Source organism: Crotalus tigris, unplaced genomic scaffold (assembly GCF_016545835.1).
Source record: "Crotalus tigris isolate CLP2741 ecotype Arizona unplaced genomic scaffold, ASM1654583v1 scf7180000017623.1712378, whole genome shotgun sequence".
Classification (NCBI taxonomy): Eukaryota; Metazoa; Chordata; class Lepidosauria; order Squamata; family Viperidae; genus Crotalus; species Crotalus tigris.
In genome coordinates this window covers 501,817-518,816 of record NW_024096518.1, presented here as the reverse complement: position 1 = coordinate 518,816, position 17,000 = coordinate 501,817, and the positions used below count along the sequence as shown (strand labels likewise).

Here is a 17,000-nt window from a genome sequence, read left to right as displayed (position 1 = left end):
AAGAAGGCTAGAATAAAATTAAAGGCTTTACAAGATGCCAAGGAAAGGGGTGGTTTAGGCTTCCCTGGTTGGGAATTATATTACTTAGCCGTGGCCCAGTCTTGGATTAGTGATTGGATAACCTTAGAGAATCAAAGATGTATTCAGTTAGAGGGTTATGATCTTCAGCAGGGATGGCATGCTCATATGTGGAAGGGGCAAAGTAGAAACCATCAATATATTTTAAAACACAAGGTCTGGCAAGGGTTAATTAAAAGTTGGAATACTGTCAAATCTCAATATTATATAAAGATCCCGAGTTGGTTATCACCATTGGAGGCAGTTATATACCCCAATTTGCTCAGGAAAGATAAGGTTATCAGGTATAAAGACATTTTGACAGAAGAGGGTCTTTTAAAATCTAAACAAGAGTTAAGACAACAAGGAATAGAGATAGAGTGGTGGTCTTACCTCCAGATCCAAGCAAGATATTTGAAAGACAAACATAAATGGGGTATTTATAGACAAGATACGGGGCTAGATAAAATTCTGCTTGGTCCGGAAAAAAAACAAATAAAGAATATTTACAAACACCTATTGGAGTACAGGCTATTTGAAGAACAGGTTAAAGAAACAATGGTGACATGGGCGATAGATCTAGGACACAACATTAATTTGGATCAATGGCAGCAGGTATGGATGCGAAATAATAAAATTACATTGGCGTCATCATATAAAGAAAATTCGTATAAGATGATTTACAGATGGCATCTCCCTCCAGCAAGATTAGTCAAAATGTACAAAGGATACTCATCTTTGTGTTGGAAATGCAAAAAAGAAAGGGGCACTTTTTTCACGTTTGGTGGTCATGTAAGGAAGCACAGGGATATTGGCGTATGGTTTGGGAATGGGTAACAGAAATGAGTATGCAAAACATTCAGTATAAGCCTGAGACCTTGTTGTTAGGAATTCTTGAAAAAAATGTTAGTGAAGAGGATATGTATTTATTCACTCATGTGGTTAGAGCAGCAAGAATTGTATTCGCTCAAAACTGGAAAGCTATGGCTATACCTAGTGAGGAAATCTTAATTCATAAAATTATGCACTGTGCAGAATTAGATAGGTTAACTAAAAGACTTAAAAATCAGGATGAAACGGATTTTTACCAAATTTGGAACAAATTTTATAGATGGTGGGGGGAAAAATATGGAAGTCATTGTAATGAGATAAGTTAAGATTGAGATTAGATTGATGTTATTGTATAGAGTTTTTATTAGTAATTAATTGTGAATATGAACTGAGATGTTTGTCAAATCTGATTTACCATGTTCAATGTTTTATTTTTTATTTTTTTTCTGTTATTCAATAAAAATTTTAAAAAAAACCCTAGATTCCCTACCTACTTTGTTAAAACAAGCCATAGAATCTCTTCCAGTGTATTTAAAACTCAGTGGGCTTACAATTACAAACTAGAGAATAAAGGGCCAACTTTATTTAGCACCCACCTCTCTTCCAGTAATCAATTCAATGAGCATATAATTATTAATAGAGTAATATTGCTACTGTAAATATTTTGGAATAGAGAGATCACAACTAGACTGTCTTATGAGTTACATCCCCTCATCGTTATTTTGTAACGAAGAACTTTGAGAGGTCTTCGTAGATGTCATCTCCTTCCAGTAGCCACTTAGAATGATGTAGGATATCCTTGTCCTCCAGATTCACATGTGAAAAGCTTTAGGTCTCTATGCAGGTCAGGATAGAAACCCCCCTAGGAACCCATGTGCCATCTTTCTTTTTGTTTCGTTTTCTTGGGAATAGAGAGAGTTATATTACAGTGACTGGTTATATGAACCCCTTCTAGAGATGAGATCTTGCACCTACAGTATTTCAGAATATCCCGTTGTTGGGCATTTTGAAGCTTTAGTCCCTCCTCTTACTTTATAACTTTTGGTGGCTTTAAGTTTGTGTGTTAGTATGGAGGGAAGTAGAGATGCATTTTGGAGAAAATTTAATAGTATTCTGCATTACTGATTCTTTGGTTAAGTCATGCTATTAGATAAATGGGTGGGAAGAAAATGACAGTTCATTGAAAATCATTGGGCTAGGAATATGCCCAAGAATGAATGAGAATAGTGACTCGTAATCATGTGCTTATATAAAAAAATCTGTTTCACTTCTGTAGTTAAGCATTGTTTATACACATGGAAAAAATGAATCCAAAACCACAACTGATTTGATTAAGATGAAAGATGGGTGAATGTGTGAAGGATACAAGCAAGTGCTTCTGATTGTCAGACATGCATTATTTTGTAATGTTAGGAGTGGATTTTTGGGATAATTAGATGAAGAAAATAAATGAAGTGAAAAAGTATTGGGAAATACCAGCCAGGAAGGAGAGCAGTACAGAGGGAGATAGAACCAGAATGCAGATCAAAATAGATAAGAAATTGGTTAAAAAATATCTATCTACTTTGGATGTGTTCAGATTACCAGGATCAGATTGTTCATATCCTAAGGTACTGAAGGAGCTGGCAGATGTAACCTTGAAGACCCTAAACAAAATCTTACATCCCTGGAACATGGGGAACTGCGAAAAGGATTGAAAAAGTACTGATGTGATTCCGATCTTCAAGAAGAGGAAAAAAGTGAATCCATGAAAGTACAGACCAATCAACTTGACATCAATATCTAGAAAAATCCTAAAAAAGATCATAAAACGGCAAATTTGTGAGCACCTAGAAATGAACCAAGTGATCACTAGAAGCCAGCACAAGTTTGCTAAAAACAGGTTATGCAGATGAACATTATCTTCTTTGATAAAGTGATTAAATTACTGGATCAGTAATGAAAAAAGCAAGATCCTGCACCTAAGAAGAAAACCAAATGCACAACTATGTAATAGGTGGTAATGGCTCAGTGATGGTAACTGTGATAGAACTTTGGTATTCTAGTGAACCATCACTTAAATATGAGCCAGCAGTATGCTGCAGCTGCCAAAAAAAAAAAAAAAAAGCCAGTGCAGACCTAGACTGCATCAACTGGAATCAAGAAGAAATTTCCTAATAATAAAAACAATTAATCATGAAGAGTTGTGGTGCTCCATAGCTGGGGGCTTCAAAAAAAGTTTGGATAGGCATTTGCCTTAGATGCAATAAGATATATACTGCAGCCAATTTTGGTCACCATATCACAAAAAAGATGTTGAGAGTTTGGAAAAAAATCAGAAAAGAGTAACTAAGATGATCAAAGGACTGGAGACTAAAACATACGAAGAATGGCTGCAGGACTTGGGTTTGACTAGTCTAAAGAAAAGAAGAAACAGGGACAACATGATAGCAGTATTTCAGTATTTGAGGGGTTGCCATATAGACAAGGGGGTCACATTATTCTCCAAAGCACCAGAGGGCAGGACAAGAAACAATGATTGGAAACTTAACAAAGAGAAGCAACCTAGAATTAAGGAGAAACTTTCTGACAGTGAGGACAATTAACCAGTGGAACAGCTTGCTCCAGAAATCGTGGGCGTTCCATCACTGGAGATTTTTAAGAAGAAGCTAGACAGTCACTTGTCTGAGATGGTATAGGTTCTCCTGCTTAAGTAGAGAGTGGACTAGAAGACCTCCAAGGTCCCTTTCAGCTCTATTCTATTCTAAAAAATTACAATGAGCAATATTTGAGAGGAACAGATTTTGCTCTCCTATATCATTTATGAAAAATGCATAAATGTAAGAAAAAACATTACTGTATATTTATTGATTTAGAGAATTGTTTAATCAAGTTCGGTGTAATATTTTATATAAATGTAGAATTGAGGATTGCTTGCTGACTGCAATATGTGCACTATATAATAGCAAAGCAAGGCATTCTAAGCAAAGAGTAAAATGAATGCTTAGCAAATGGTTCAAACAATGAACAGAGAGAAAGACAGGAATGCATTTAATGCATTTATAGATCAATGTGTAAAGAAGGTTTATAATGATGTTAGAGATTTTTGGTTCTTTTATATACAGTGATGTTCTTTTACACACAGGCTGAAAAACAAAATTATTTATAGTGAATATTAGATAATTTGTATGAGATCATAAGGAGAATAGATCTGTAAATTAATACATCAAAGCTGTCAGACAAAATAGAATGTTCTGTGTTTAGCTACAGGTTGAAAATAGGTAGCAAATAATTAGGAAGGAGTACATGAACAATAATTGTGGGCCAAAAAGAAATAGTTGCCAACCAATCAGCTGTTTGGTAGCTAGCAGCAATGGAGGCAGAAGCATTGATGAGGCCTGGAGGCAGTGAAGGCACTAAGCAATATTTCTTTCAGAAAAGAGATTGCTTTGGAAAAAATTGGTGACAGCAATGGATCCTTCCAGTCTTATTATAGCATAAAATACAATAAAAAAATTTTAAAGGGGGGGGAGTACAGGATGAAAAAATAGAGGAGAAAAGAAAAAAGGTATTGACTTCTAACTCTTTCCAACACAATAAAATACTACTACAATTGTTTTCACCCAAATTACATTGGCAAGGCAGAGTTTGAGTCCATTTATTGCATACTTAACACAGCACCAAGTGACTCACCAGTGATGCCAATGAAGCTCCCCCCCCCAACCCTCAGTTTTCCCATAGTCCAAATTCCCCGGTTCCATGAACTAAGTCCTAGCTGCCCAAGGAAAAAGGGAAGTCACAATATCCACTAGTCAACAACACAAGTCCAGGGTTCCAAAAACCAAAGCACAGTACAAGAATCTGAAGTCAGAGAACCAAGTCCAAAATCCACAAATGAAATCTGAAGTTCAGAGTCAAGAAACAATCCAAGATTCACAGGACAGTATTCATATAAGCCAGGAAGGTAAGCATCAAAGCAAAGCAAACACACTTTCCCCAGCATCCGGTTAAATCACTCTTCCCCAAGTGTTCCTTGTGAGGAGAGTCAGAGCTGCTTTCTTACAACTTCACAACCTCTGTACTTCCCTCCACTCCATTTTGGTAGCAACAAGGCAGCTGTTCCTTGTCAGAGGTGGTCTGGAGCCTGCCATTTCTGCTGGCCCTCTGCAGGTGATCCACTCTGCAGGTAGCTCTGCATCTGGTCAGCTGTCTCCCCACACACACTGCTGGATGGCCCTGGGACTGCCTCATTCTAAGACCCTGGACTCTGCTCATTCTGCGAAGACTGTTCCATTCCTGTTGAATGGTCTTGGCTCTAACTCCTCCTCCTCCGAACTAGGATCGGACAGAGCCATGAAAACAATTATGACCTCAACTTTTTACATTCTGTAATTATTACAAGCCAGTTCTTCAACTGCACAATTATTAAATCTTCAAATTAAATTCTGAATTTCATTTTTTATTTTAAACATAAAAACCAGAAGCAATACTCCAATAGAAATAAAACCAAGTAAGATCTGTTTAAAACAGCTTATATCACAATCTTACCCAAATCCACTTTTTCTTGTTTTCTTGTCCTTTCCAACTCTATTATTCTATGTTCTAAATTTAGGTCACTCCCTCCAGCTTATAACTCCATAAAATAAAACATTTTTCTTCTTTGGAATGCTTATTAAGTAAACAAAAACTTTTCTTTTTCTCAAGAGATTCTATATATATTTTTTAAAAAAACCTTGTAATTAGAAAATCTTCATGGTAAGCACTGTTGCTGTCAGACATATATCCCAAAATTACAGTTAAATTACAATTGTCAGATACCTGTGCCGTAGCCTCAGTAGTCTGATAACTTTCTGCCCTTGGTTGTATCTTTAGATTACTCCTCTTTCTTTCAATTACTTAAGTAATTTATTCCTCTTGCTCCTCTTTTGTGACATCGTTGGAACATAGTTGATCTACAAAGTGAATTGTTTGTTTAACTATTCAAAATAATTTTTGCATTTATTTAGTTGAGATGCCTTCTGTGTTGGTTCATCTTCGTCTGTTCTGTAGCTCCGTGATGGTCAAATTTTTTTTTAAATAAAACTGTTTATAGATCAAGTGGCATCTCTTGGCCAATCAGAATCTATTATTATTAGAAGATTTCAGCCCCCACAACAAACAATCCAATAGTGCAAACTCACAATGTCAAATAAAAAGTGGCAAATTCATGAAACTGACAAAATAAAACCACAACTTTATAAATCCTCATGTTTCACCATCAAAATAAGAAACAAAAATTACTCCACACTTTTTTATTTTAGCTACCTCTGGGCTATGAGGGGGTGATCAAAAACATCCCAACAGGGCTTTCAGTTTGCCATTGGTGTTTTTGGATGCGTGGAGGTGAACTACGTTTTCAGCATCCAATTTCATCCCACTGGGGGACCCTGGAAAGTGTCGAAAGTCACCCCGTAGAGATGACGAGTGAGGAGGGGACCCCTACTTGATCGCAGGAGGGGAGTAGCCCTCCCACTTGATCCAGAGCAGCTCTCCAAACTGGCGGGGGAAAGACCGGCCATAGCAATATGGCTCGTCACTAAGCTGCTGACAGCCAAAGTCAAAATTACTACCAAGCACCTTTAAAGCAATGCAGATGAAATTGGGTGAGATCTGATCTTCTCTTTAAGACTCTAAATATCTTTCCTGAAAAAGCTGCCCTGAGTACTTTTCTCCCAGTGAGGAGAGAGGGAAGGGAATTCCTGCCCCACCCTCTAAGAATAATGGTGATTGACTACCCAGGGGAAACAAAGCAATTATAAAAACAACTTTAATCTAACTGGATGCATATACTTTTGAAATTTAGGGGCTAAAATGTTTTCCTAAAATTTTTTTCTTATTCCTATTTCTACTGGATATGCTGATTTTTATCTAAAAAGAAAAGAAATAAATTTATAATAAAGCTATTATAAAAATTGGGGACATAAAAGTTTTTAAACTGCATTGGTGACATCTTGTGGCAAAGTTTGGTATTACAACTTGTTATTGCCTAAAAGAGACTTGGTTGGAAGCCCAGTATAAAGATAAAACTCTTTCGATCTTGAATACCACCAGTGAGAAACTCGGCTGTAAAGAGAACTTCTGGGAGGCATAACTGGCCTGCTTGAACTATGAATGTAAACCTTTACTGACTTTCAGAGTTATATGTGAGGAATTGCCTTCCTATCTCTTTATTTGAGGAACATTGGTTATTATATGAGATGATAAAATAACTTGGACTATAAAATGTTACTTGACAAACGACTTCTACTATAAAGACTACCTATAAACACGTGAAATAAAGGTCCCATACCTAGTTATAAAATTATTTTTAACATCTGATTTTAAAGTCCTCAACTTAACACATTATTAAGAGAATATGGATGAAGACCAAGAAAAGATCCTTTCCATGTTGAAAGCAATACATGAAACCATTCTTTCAGCTTGTGACAAAATAAGACCCAACATAAAAGAACAAGATGCTAGCTTAGATACACAAACCGAAATTTTGACTACAACCAAAGAACTAATAACACAGAAGATAACAGAAGAAGTGGAACAATCAAATACTAAGACAAAGGACTCAATTGTCCAACAAATACAGTTAATGGAAAATCCAGAAAAGGGAGTGACAACACTGAAAATGGAAAAGACTTTCTATATAAATCAGAAAAAATTTGCGAAAGAACAGATTGAAAAGAAAATAAACATATCAGGACAATCATGGGGAACAGGGAGATGATTTAATGAATACAAATGGGCTAGACCTTCCAAAAATGGCAACTAAATGGTCTCCCTTATTTCAAATAATATATATAATAATAGAGGGAGAGCTATTTGATGATTTAAAAGCACTGACATGGAAGGCTAGTTGGCAAAGGAAGAAAGCCAGAATAAGGCTGAAGAAAATTGGGGTTTTGATTTATTAGAGGGGATTTTATATTACTAATTAGAGGGTTAAAGGGAGAAGTTGAGTTAAGGGGAATTTTGGTCATTAAATTTAAAATATTTGGAAACTAGTTGAAAATAGGGATTCTATTTGTTTAATATTTAAAAATTAGACCCAAAAGAAAAAAATATAAATATGTTTGATTTATTGAATAACCCAAACAATATATAATGGTTTTGATTTATTAAAGGGGATACTACATTATTAATTAAATGATTTAATATGGTGGGAAATAGATAACTTTTAGGAAATAGAAAAAGACTATATTCAAATAGATAAGATTTGTATTTTGAATATTAGATTCTGTTATGAATTGAGATAAGGGAAACTTTGGTTACCTAAAGCTTGGAAATTATAAATATCAAATGTTAAATTTGGATATTGATGAGAAACTAAACATTGGGAAAAATCAATAATAGGACATTGATTGTCTATGAAGATTGAATGTAAAAGTAATTAAGATACGTATAAGCTAAAAATGTATTGATAAATGTAATAATGATGTTTTACTTAGTTGATATAATAAGAACTGTATTAGCTTAAATATGAGATAGTAGATATTAAGGGAAAAATAGAGGAAATATTTGATATTGTAACTTGAGATTCGTATTAAAGATTTTTGTATGTTATTGAACTATTGATTAAACCAGCCACCATGTTGCTTTTTAAATACTTAAATGTAAAATTGGAAAATTAATAAAATATTATTTAAAAAAAACCATCCCAACAGAACTGCTTCAAAAGTTCTTGGGTGCATCTAGCAGTGTGCACGCAAGCATTATCGTCATCTGTTGGAATATTCATGAACAGGAAGAGTCATGTGGTAACTCAGTCAGCCAATGTGAAGAAAGTGCTACTGAGTCTGTGCAAAAGGGTATTGAGTTAGAAGCTGAATTTTCAGTCTCAGGTTTGTCTCTGTATCTCTCTGTAAGAAGTCTTCATTTGAGCTATGTTGCTGTAAAGAAGAATGTATGGTATTGTAAATATTTTGATATGAATATAAAGAAATTTATTTGAATCAGCTAAATGCAGTCAACTGTGAGAGCTTCTGATTTATTTTTTCACCAATAGAGAAATTAAAATTCTCTAACAGGTTATGGGCCCAGAGCATACTAAGGAGTACATTGTAATTTAAAGCTGGAAGAAATTGCCTGTGTTTAGAAAGTATAAGAACAGGGCAGAATTAGCAGAATGGCGGCAATGGAATTTAAGGAAAACTCTGTGCCTCATTTGAGCCAGAAGAATTACATTATATGGGCTGCAAAAATGGAATGTTTGCTCAAAGCAAAAGAGCTGTGGTATATCTTAGAACAGCGGTTCTCAACCTATGGGTCACGACCCCATTTGGGGTCGATCGACTATTTCACTGGGGTTGCCAAGCAAAACTGTCTGCCATTTTTTCCCCTTTCCTGGCAGGTGTCTTACCTCCCTTGGGCTGGGCCAGCTGGTGGCCCACCCAGTGGTCTACCTGCTCCGTCTTTGCTGCTTGCCAGCTACGCCTCGGCCTGCGCAGGGGGCGGCACCATGCATGCGCAGCGCTCCCGGGCAGGGAAAATCTTCGACTTACGACTGGTTGGGTAGTCCTCAACTTACGACCGGTTTAGTCCTCGACTTACAACCAGTTTAGTCCTCAACTTACGACCGGTTGGGGTCGCAGCATTAAAAAGGTTGAGAACCACTGTCTTAGAAAATCCACCACAAGTGTTTGCAGCTGCTGATCAGAAAAGTCATGATCAAGCAATGGCTTATCTCATCTTGAATTTAGATGATGAACAATTTCTAAATGTTGCAAATTTAAAGACTGCAAAGGAGATTTGGTTGAAATTCCCAGAGTCCCAGAAGGTTTTATTGGTGTTGAACAGTTTAGATAAAACTGCAATATTTGAGTGTAAAGAAGAGCAAGAATTAAATTTTGAGGCTTTAAAGGCATGTTTGCTTAATGAAGAAGAAAAGCAACATTTTAGGAACAGCCACGAGGAGGTGAAATTCCTGAGGAAGGGATCCAGACTGCAAGTCTCCAGAGAAGAAACAAGCAGATGGGACCAAGTTGCAGCAAAAGAGAGATTTTGCAAGCAGAGAGCTCAGCAAGAAAAGAATTGCTACTTTTGTGGAGCAAACACAAAAGGAACTGTTTGCAGAGGAACAATTTGCAGCGAAGGACATTTGTGCAAGCAAAAAAGACTAATTTGAAAAAGGAACATTTTGGTGTTGCAAAAGTTTGCTATAGCAACAACAGAGACAAGTGGCTAATAGATAGTGGGGCAAGTCAAACAATTGTTAATGACTCTGAATTATTTTGCAGGTTTGTTCCGGTAGCACAAGAAGCTGTGGCTTTGGCAAATGGCCAGAAAGCAAAAGTCATTGGAAGAGGCAATGTAAAAATTCCATATTTGGAATCAAAGTTTACAATGTGCTTTGTGTACCTGAGATGGAACATAATTTGTTAAGTGTGTCTAATTTAGACAAACAAGGCTTTGAGACCATTTTTGTAAATGAGAAGTGTCTCATCAAAAAGAATGGGAATATTTGTGCAGAAGGCATAAAGGAAGATAATCTATATGTATTGCAGGGACAAAAAGTTCAATGTTACCATATATTTAAGAATGTTGCAGAGCATGATTTGTGTGTTCATCTTCTACATAGAAAACTTGGCCATGCAAGCTTTAAAGTTTTGCAGCAAATGTAAGAGTTTGCAGAAGGGCTAAATTTGAAGGGATGCAAAACATATTTGGACTGTGCAGTGTGCAAACATCAAAGTCAAAGGCATTCCCAGATAGTAAATATAGCACAAGACAAACAAAAAGAGCTCTAGAGCTGGTCAATGCAGATCTGGTGGGACCTATGCAAGCCAGTTTCGGAGGATATGCACTGGTAATTGTTGATGATTATAGCAGGTATTCGTTTTGCTACTTGCTTAGAGGAAAGATAGAGGCGCTACACCAATTCAAAAAGTAGGTAAGTTTTGTAGAGAGAAGGTACAGACAATAAGTGTGTCAGTTGCAAACTGACAGAGGTACTGAATTTATGTTAACTAAATTCCAGCAATGGTTGGGGCAGTTGGGGATAAGACACAGACGTACAAATCCTTACACAGCAGCAGAGAATGGTGTAGCTGAAAGAAGGAATGGTGTTTTGCAAACAATGAAAGATTCATTATTAGAGGATTCTGGTATGAGCAGGTCATATTGGGGAGAAGCCATATTGACTGCCAATTATATAGTTAACAGGCTGTGGAGTTCCTCCATTAATAATACTCCATATGCCATTCTATATGGAAGAAAGTCATCACTGGCACATTTGAGAATTTTTGGAAATACTTCATGGGTACATATTCCGAAAGCAATCAGAAGAAAGGGACAGCAAAAGGCAAGAAAGCTCAGGTTTGTGGGCTATAAGCCAGGGTCAAAAGGAAGTAAAAGAATTGTAATTGTAATTGTAATTTCAAGGTCTGCTAATTTTGCAGAACAAAATTGGAACACAATTAATGCAAATTCTGGGTACATCTCTCACTTAATGACAGTGATCTATTTAACAACAATAACTCATCTAATGATGAAAAAATGATTATTGAAGATGTCAATGTTCAGGGAAAAGAGGCTGAACAAGACATGAAGCCAGATAGACTTGAGACACAGAAGCAGTTATTACCACATAGGTCAGAGCAATGTAACAAAGGAATTCCGCCTGACAGGTATTCTGCCAGCAAGGTAAAGGTTTGCAATGTGTGGTATGAGCCAAGAAGTTATAAAGAGGTGTTGGCATTACCAAAAGCTGAACAAGAAAGATGGAAGGAGGGCATGGATAACGAGATGAAATCCATGGGAGACCATGAAGTATTTAAATCAGGGAACCAAAGCTGTGGGTTGTAAGTGATTATATAAAAAAAAGGTATTGCCAAATAATGATGTACAGTATAAGGCCAGGTTAGTGGCACAAGGTTTTTCACAATTAAATATGCACTATGATGAAGTATTTGCGCCAACTGTGAAAAGTGAGAGTATAAGATTAGCACTGATGTTGGCAGCGGCATACAAGCATAAAATCTGGCACTTTGATATCACAACCACATTCCTCAATGCTGAGTTAGAGGAAGAAGTTTATATGATCCAAGCACCAGGATATGAAATTGCAAAACCTAACATGGTGTATAAATTAAACAAGGCTATTTATGGGTTGAAGTAGTCAGCCAGAAACTGGAATATCTACTGCTTTAAAGGATTTTGGATTTAAGAGTTGCAAAGCTGATAATTGTATATATACTGGACAGTTACAAGGAGGGAATTGTCTACTGTTATCATTTGTGGATGATCTTTGCTTCATCGCAAAGGATGCATCACAAGTCAAGGAATTTGCTGATAAATTAGGAAAGAAATTCGAATTAACGAATTTGGGAGAAATAAAAAAATATCTCAGTGTAGAGATACAGAAAAATGAAAAAGGTGGTTATATTCTCAGTCAAAAGAGAAAAATTGAGCAGTTATTGGAAAAATATAGTGTGAAAGATAGCAATACTGCTCCCACACCCATGAGTACAGATTTTTATAATAGTTTAAGTGCGGACAAAGGTGAAACCTGTGATCAAGAGATATATCACTCAGCAATAGGGAGTTTGTTATATCTATCACATTGGTCCAGATCAGACATATAGTAGCTTGCGCAGTAAGCATTTTGAGTCATTTTACTGCTGCACCTACAAAGTTACATTGGATGAGTGTAAAAAGGGTTCTCAGATATTTGAAGGGAACCATAAATTTGGGTCTTCAAATACAGATTACTGAGAAATTGAAATTAAAGTGTTATGTCGATAGTGACTATGCAAATGACATAAACACAAGAAAATCAAATTCTGGAATTATAATATTGTTTGGAGGGACTCTGATTGGATGGAAGTCCAGAAAACAAACAACTGTTGCTATTTCAACAGCGGAAGCAGAGTTTATTGCTTTATCTGAATTGTGTTCTGAAGTAACATGGTATGTACAGTTGTTGCAAGATTTAAATATTAGTGTAAAAGAATCTGTAAAGGTATTTGAAAACAATGCTGCCTGTATAAAAATGGCAACTGGTGACAGGGTGAAGAACAGAAGTAAACATGTAGACATTAAGTACTGTAATGTCAGGGAAGCTGTAAAAGGAAAATTGATTAGTTTACATCATTGTTCTTCTGAGGATAATTTGGCAGATATGATGACTAAACCATTGGGTAGTGTTCACTATGGAGAATATATTAAGTCAATAGGTCTGATGTCTCTTCCTGTCATGAAGGTCATGTTGGAATATTCATGAGCAGGAAGAGTCATGTGGTAACTCAGTCAGCCAATGTGAAGAAAGTGCTACTGAGTCTGTGCAAAAGGGTATTGAGTTAGAAGCTGAATTTTCAGTCTCAGGTTTGTCTCTGTATCTCTCCGTAAGAAGTCTTCATTTGAGCTATATTGCTGTAAAGAAGAATGTATGGTATTGTAAATATTTTGATATGAATATAAAGAAATTTATTTGAATCAGCTAAATGCAGTCAACTGTGAGATCTTCTGATTTATTTTTTCAGCAATAGAGAAATTAAAATTCTCTAACATGAACAATACCACACTGGAAGTGGCGTCATAGAAAATCCCGCCAAATGTGAAGATGCCAAAGAATTGCTGCTAGTGAAATTCATGGAGCATGGTTCGCCCATCAATTCAGAAGTCTACTCAGACAAGCCATCCATAATAAGCATTGGAACATGCTGACTTCCAGTGTGGTTGTCAGAACCCATATTCTAAGGGGGCTTTTTTCTATCTAACTCATACTCTAGTCTTTCTATACTTCTGGGTTCTGCCATGCCCTGGAGGGGAGGGGGGAAGCACTGTGGGTTATTGCTCTGATTTCCTTTATCGCTACACTGTGACTCTTTGCTGTTTCTGCATACTTCCTCTGTGAACTATCTCTCCTCTTGATGTCAGCTAGAAAGAGGGGGGAGAAGAAAGGAATGTGCCTCCAGTTTATCTCCACATTCAGAAGGGAAGGTGTGGAGAGCCGACAAAACATCCCTGCAACCCTGAGACAGCCTGGCGTTATCTGCTCTTTCCCACAATGGACTTAGCACCTGGGGATTGGCCCATGTGAATTGACCAAATGAACTTTGGGGTGGGGTTTGCTTGGGATACTTTTAACCTATTGATCTGAGCGGGAAACCCTCAGATCCTGTCTATTATGCCTGCTGTCAGCTTCTCCTAATAAAAGTTTCTTTTGGAAGAAACTGCTTCCATGAGTTCTGCTTCCTTAGGATGAGGTTTTGAAGTGGGCCTTAACTTTGGACAGGATCTGCAGTCAGCCTGGAAGGAAAGCCCTTACCAGGGGACCTAACAAATCATGTCAGACAATAGAATAAAGAGAGAGGAACAGCTACAGTGGGGGAAACCTCCCACCAAGTAGACCCCAGTTCAGTTCCGGATCCTCAAGCTCCACGGAAGAAAAGGTGGTGACAGAACAATGCCACAAGCCTATGTGGTCGATGGGCATCGGGAAGAAGGATGACTGGGAGAAGAAAACTAGAAAGGTGGCACTCAGATGGGGTAGTCATCAACCAGGTTGGAAGAAGGAGATGGAAAGATCTCTCCATCTGAGCAAGGATGAGAAGGACCGCTCGAGGCATTCCACCTGGCTGCTGGAACAGGCAATCAGCATGATGAAGATAGCCCTCGACTCCATGAAGAAGGAGAAAGCCAAACCCTACCGAGGCACCATCCATCAGATGCAGCAAGATAGGAACCGGAGGGGAGTCTTAACCTGAGGTTCCAGACCCATCTGAAGGAATCATCGAACCCTCCCTCAGGTGCAGTTTCAAAGACCCATTGGCTGACTGGAAAGCCTGAGAACGGATAAACACAGTGAAGCAAGGTAGATGGCCAGGGGCAGAATACACCCAAGAGTTCTGAACCCTGGCCAGCAAACTGAATCGGCCAAAAGACGTCTTGCTTAGTCACTTCAAAGATGGCTTAAACTACAACCTCTTCGATGCCTGCCTTCCTCGTGGAGACCCTCATCAACTGCAAGATTGATACATCTTAGCTGAGGAAGCCGAGATCGACTTAGCAATGCAAGAGGCAATGCAGAGGAGGGAGACTGTGGGGAAATTGTTGCCAGAGCCAACCTGCAAGCCAGCAAAGCAGCCGTCAAGCTCCAAAAGAACCACTGAGTTCTTTTTGACACCATGCCACCGAACCACTCCCACACTCCGGCTGGAACACCACACCAGACTCCAGCTGGAAAGTCCAGAAAACCAGCAGCGAAGCCAAAGAAGACAGCCATAAAAGGCACAGAGACCGTTGAGTTCCCTGCCTCAGCTCAGCGAGGGAAGGGAACTCCAGCCTACACAGCAGGAGCGTTCAACTCATCTGATGACAACTCCAAGGATGAACCCCTGGTAAGTGGACCCATAGCGCCCCTCACCAGGGGACAGTAACTCTGCTAGTCCCTTCCATGCCTGAAGCTGTAGAAGTTAGGGCATTAATTGACTCCAGGTGCACGCGCTACCTTATCGGCCCGACATTAGTGAGGAATTTAGGATTTCCAGTGAGGAGGCTGAAGAAACCGATTTCATTCGGTCAATTAGATGGATCCATAGCAGGGAGGATGCCCACCATCCTAGCAATGCTACCATTCAGCTCACCCTGGGGGAACCACAGAGAAACTATAACATTTGTGGACCCTAAGAAAGTCCGGGCAGTACACGAATGGGCACCACCCTGCACAAGGAAGCAATTACAGGGTTTCCTGGAATTCGCCAACTTCTATTGGCAATTTATTCCCTCTTTTGCCCAAATAGCCTTACCTATCACAAACTTTACTAAATACCAGAGGGGAGGGAAAACCCAAGCCAAGCCAGCCGTTAAAATGGACAATAGAATGCCAAGCCTCATTCGAGAGACTGAAAAAGCTGTTTTCCATAGAACCAGTCCTAAGGCAGCCTGACACCAACAAACCCTTTGTAATTCAGGCAGATGCCAGCAATGTAAAAGTGGGGGTTTTACTGCTACAAGAAAACGACGAAGGGGCATTACAGCCCTGTGCATACACATCAAGAAAACTCACCAAAACAGAGCAGAGGTGGGCAGTCTGGGAAAAAGAGGCGTACGCAGTCAGGTGGGCTCTTCTCACATGGCGACACTTTTTTTTATTATAAGTTTTATAAAATTTTACAATATAAACCCCTCCCACCCCTTCCCCCTCCCCCACTTCCCAGAGTTGATTACAGGGTAACAAATAAACAAACATAATCTATCTAACATAAACCAACTATACTATCAAACAAAACCATAACACACTTTAACTCCTTTTCAAAACAAATATTAACAAATTAAAACAAAAATATAATTAAAACTATTAATAATTATCTAACATCTACACATATGCAAGATAATACTTATCAGTTCCATATTTCTTTTGAATATAATCAATCCATCTTCTCCAAACCAAAATATATTTTTCTTGTGATTGATCCTTCAAGTAGGCGGAGATTTTCGCCATTTCTGCTAAATTAGACACCTTAAGTATCCATTCTTCCAAAGTAGGCAGTGAGTTTTTCTTCCAATATTACCCCACCAATAATCTTGCAGCTGTTATATGATTCAACATCAAACTAGTTTCTTTAACATCAAAATCTACAATAATACCCAACAAAAATAATTGCGGAGTAAACTTTATCTTTCTCTTAAAAACCTTTTAAATATTCCACCACATGGTGACACTTTTTGGAAGAGAACAAAATTCCTTTCCAAATATGGATTGACCACAAGAATCTGGAAGCATTAAAAACACCCAGGAAACTTACCCCTAAGCAAGCATGGTGATTGCAACATTTGCACCAGTTCAATTTCACACTGAAACATCTACCGGGGGGGGGGGAAGCAGTTCCGTTGGGATATTTTTGATCACATCCTCATAGCCCAGATTTGATGCCAAGAGACTACTAATAAGGAATTTCAAACCTTGTAGGACATTATGACAAGTGCCTCAAATTAAATGGCGATTATGTCAAAAAGTAATGTAATGTTATGGTTTTCTAATATGTATAATAAAAGTTCTGTATCTGCAAATGTCTCTGATTGATAATCAAATGGAGGTTATTTCCGAATTGCCCTCATATAAAGCTAAATATCATCAGCATATGGATGATACCTTATCACAA

At 37.9% G+C, this 17,000-nt stretch overlaps 1 protein-coding gene across 5 annotated transcripts in view; it reads right to left on the bottom strand.

Moving 5' to 3' along the window:
- Window positions 1–17,000, bottom strand: part of FRRS1L (ferric chelate reductase 1 like) — a 244,869-nt gene that overhangs the window by 88,658 nt on the left and 139,211 nt on the right. The window lies entirely within an intron of this gene.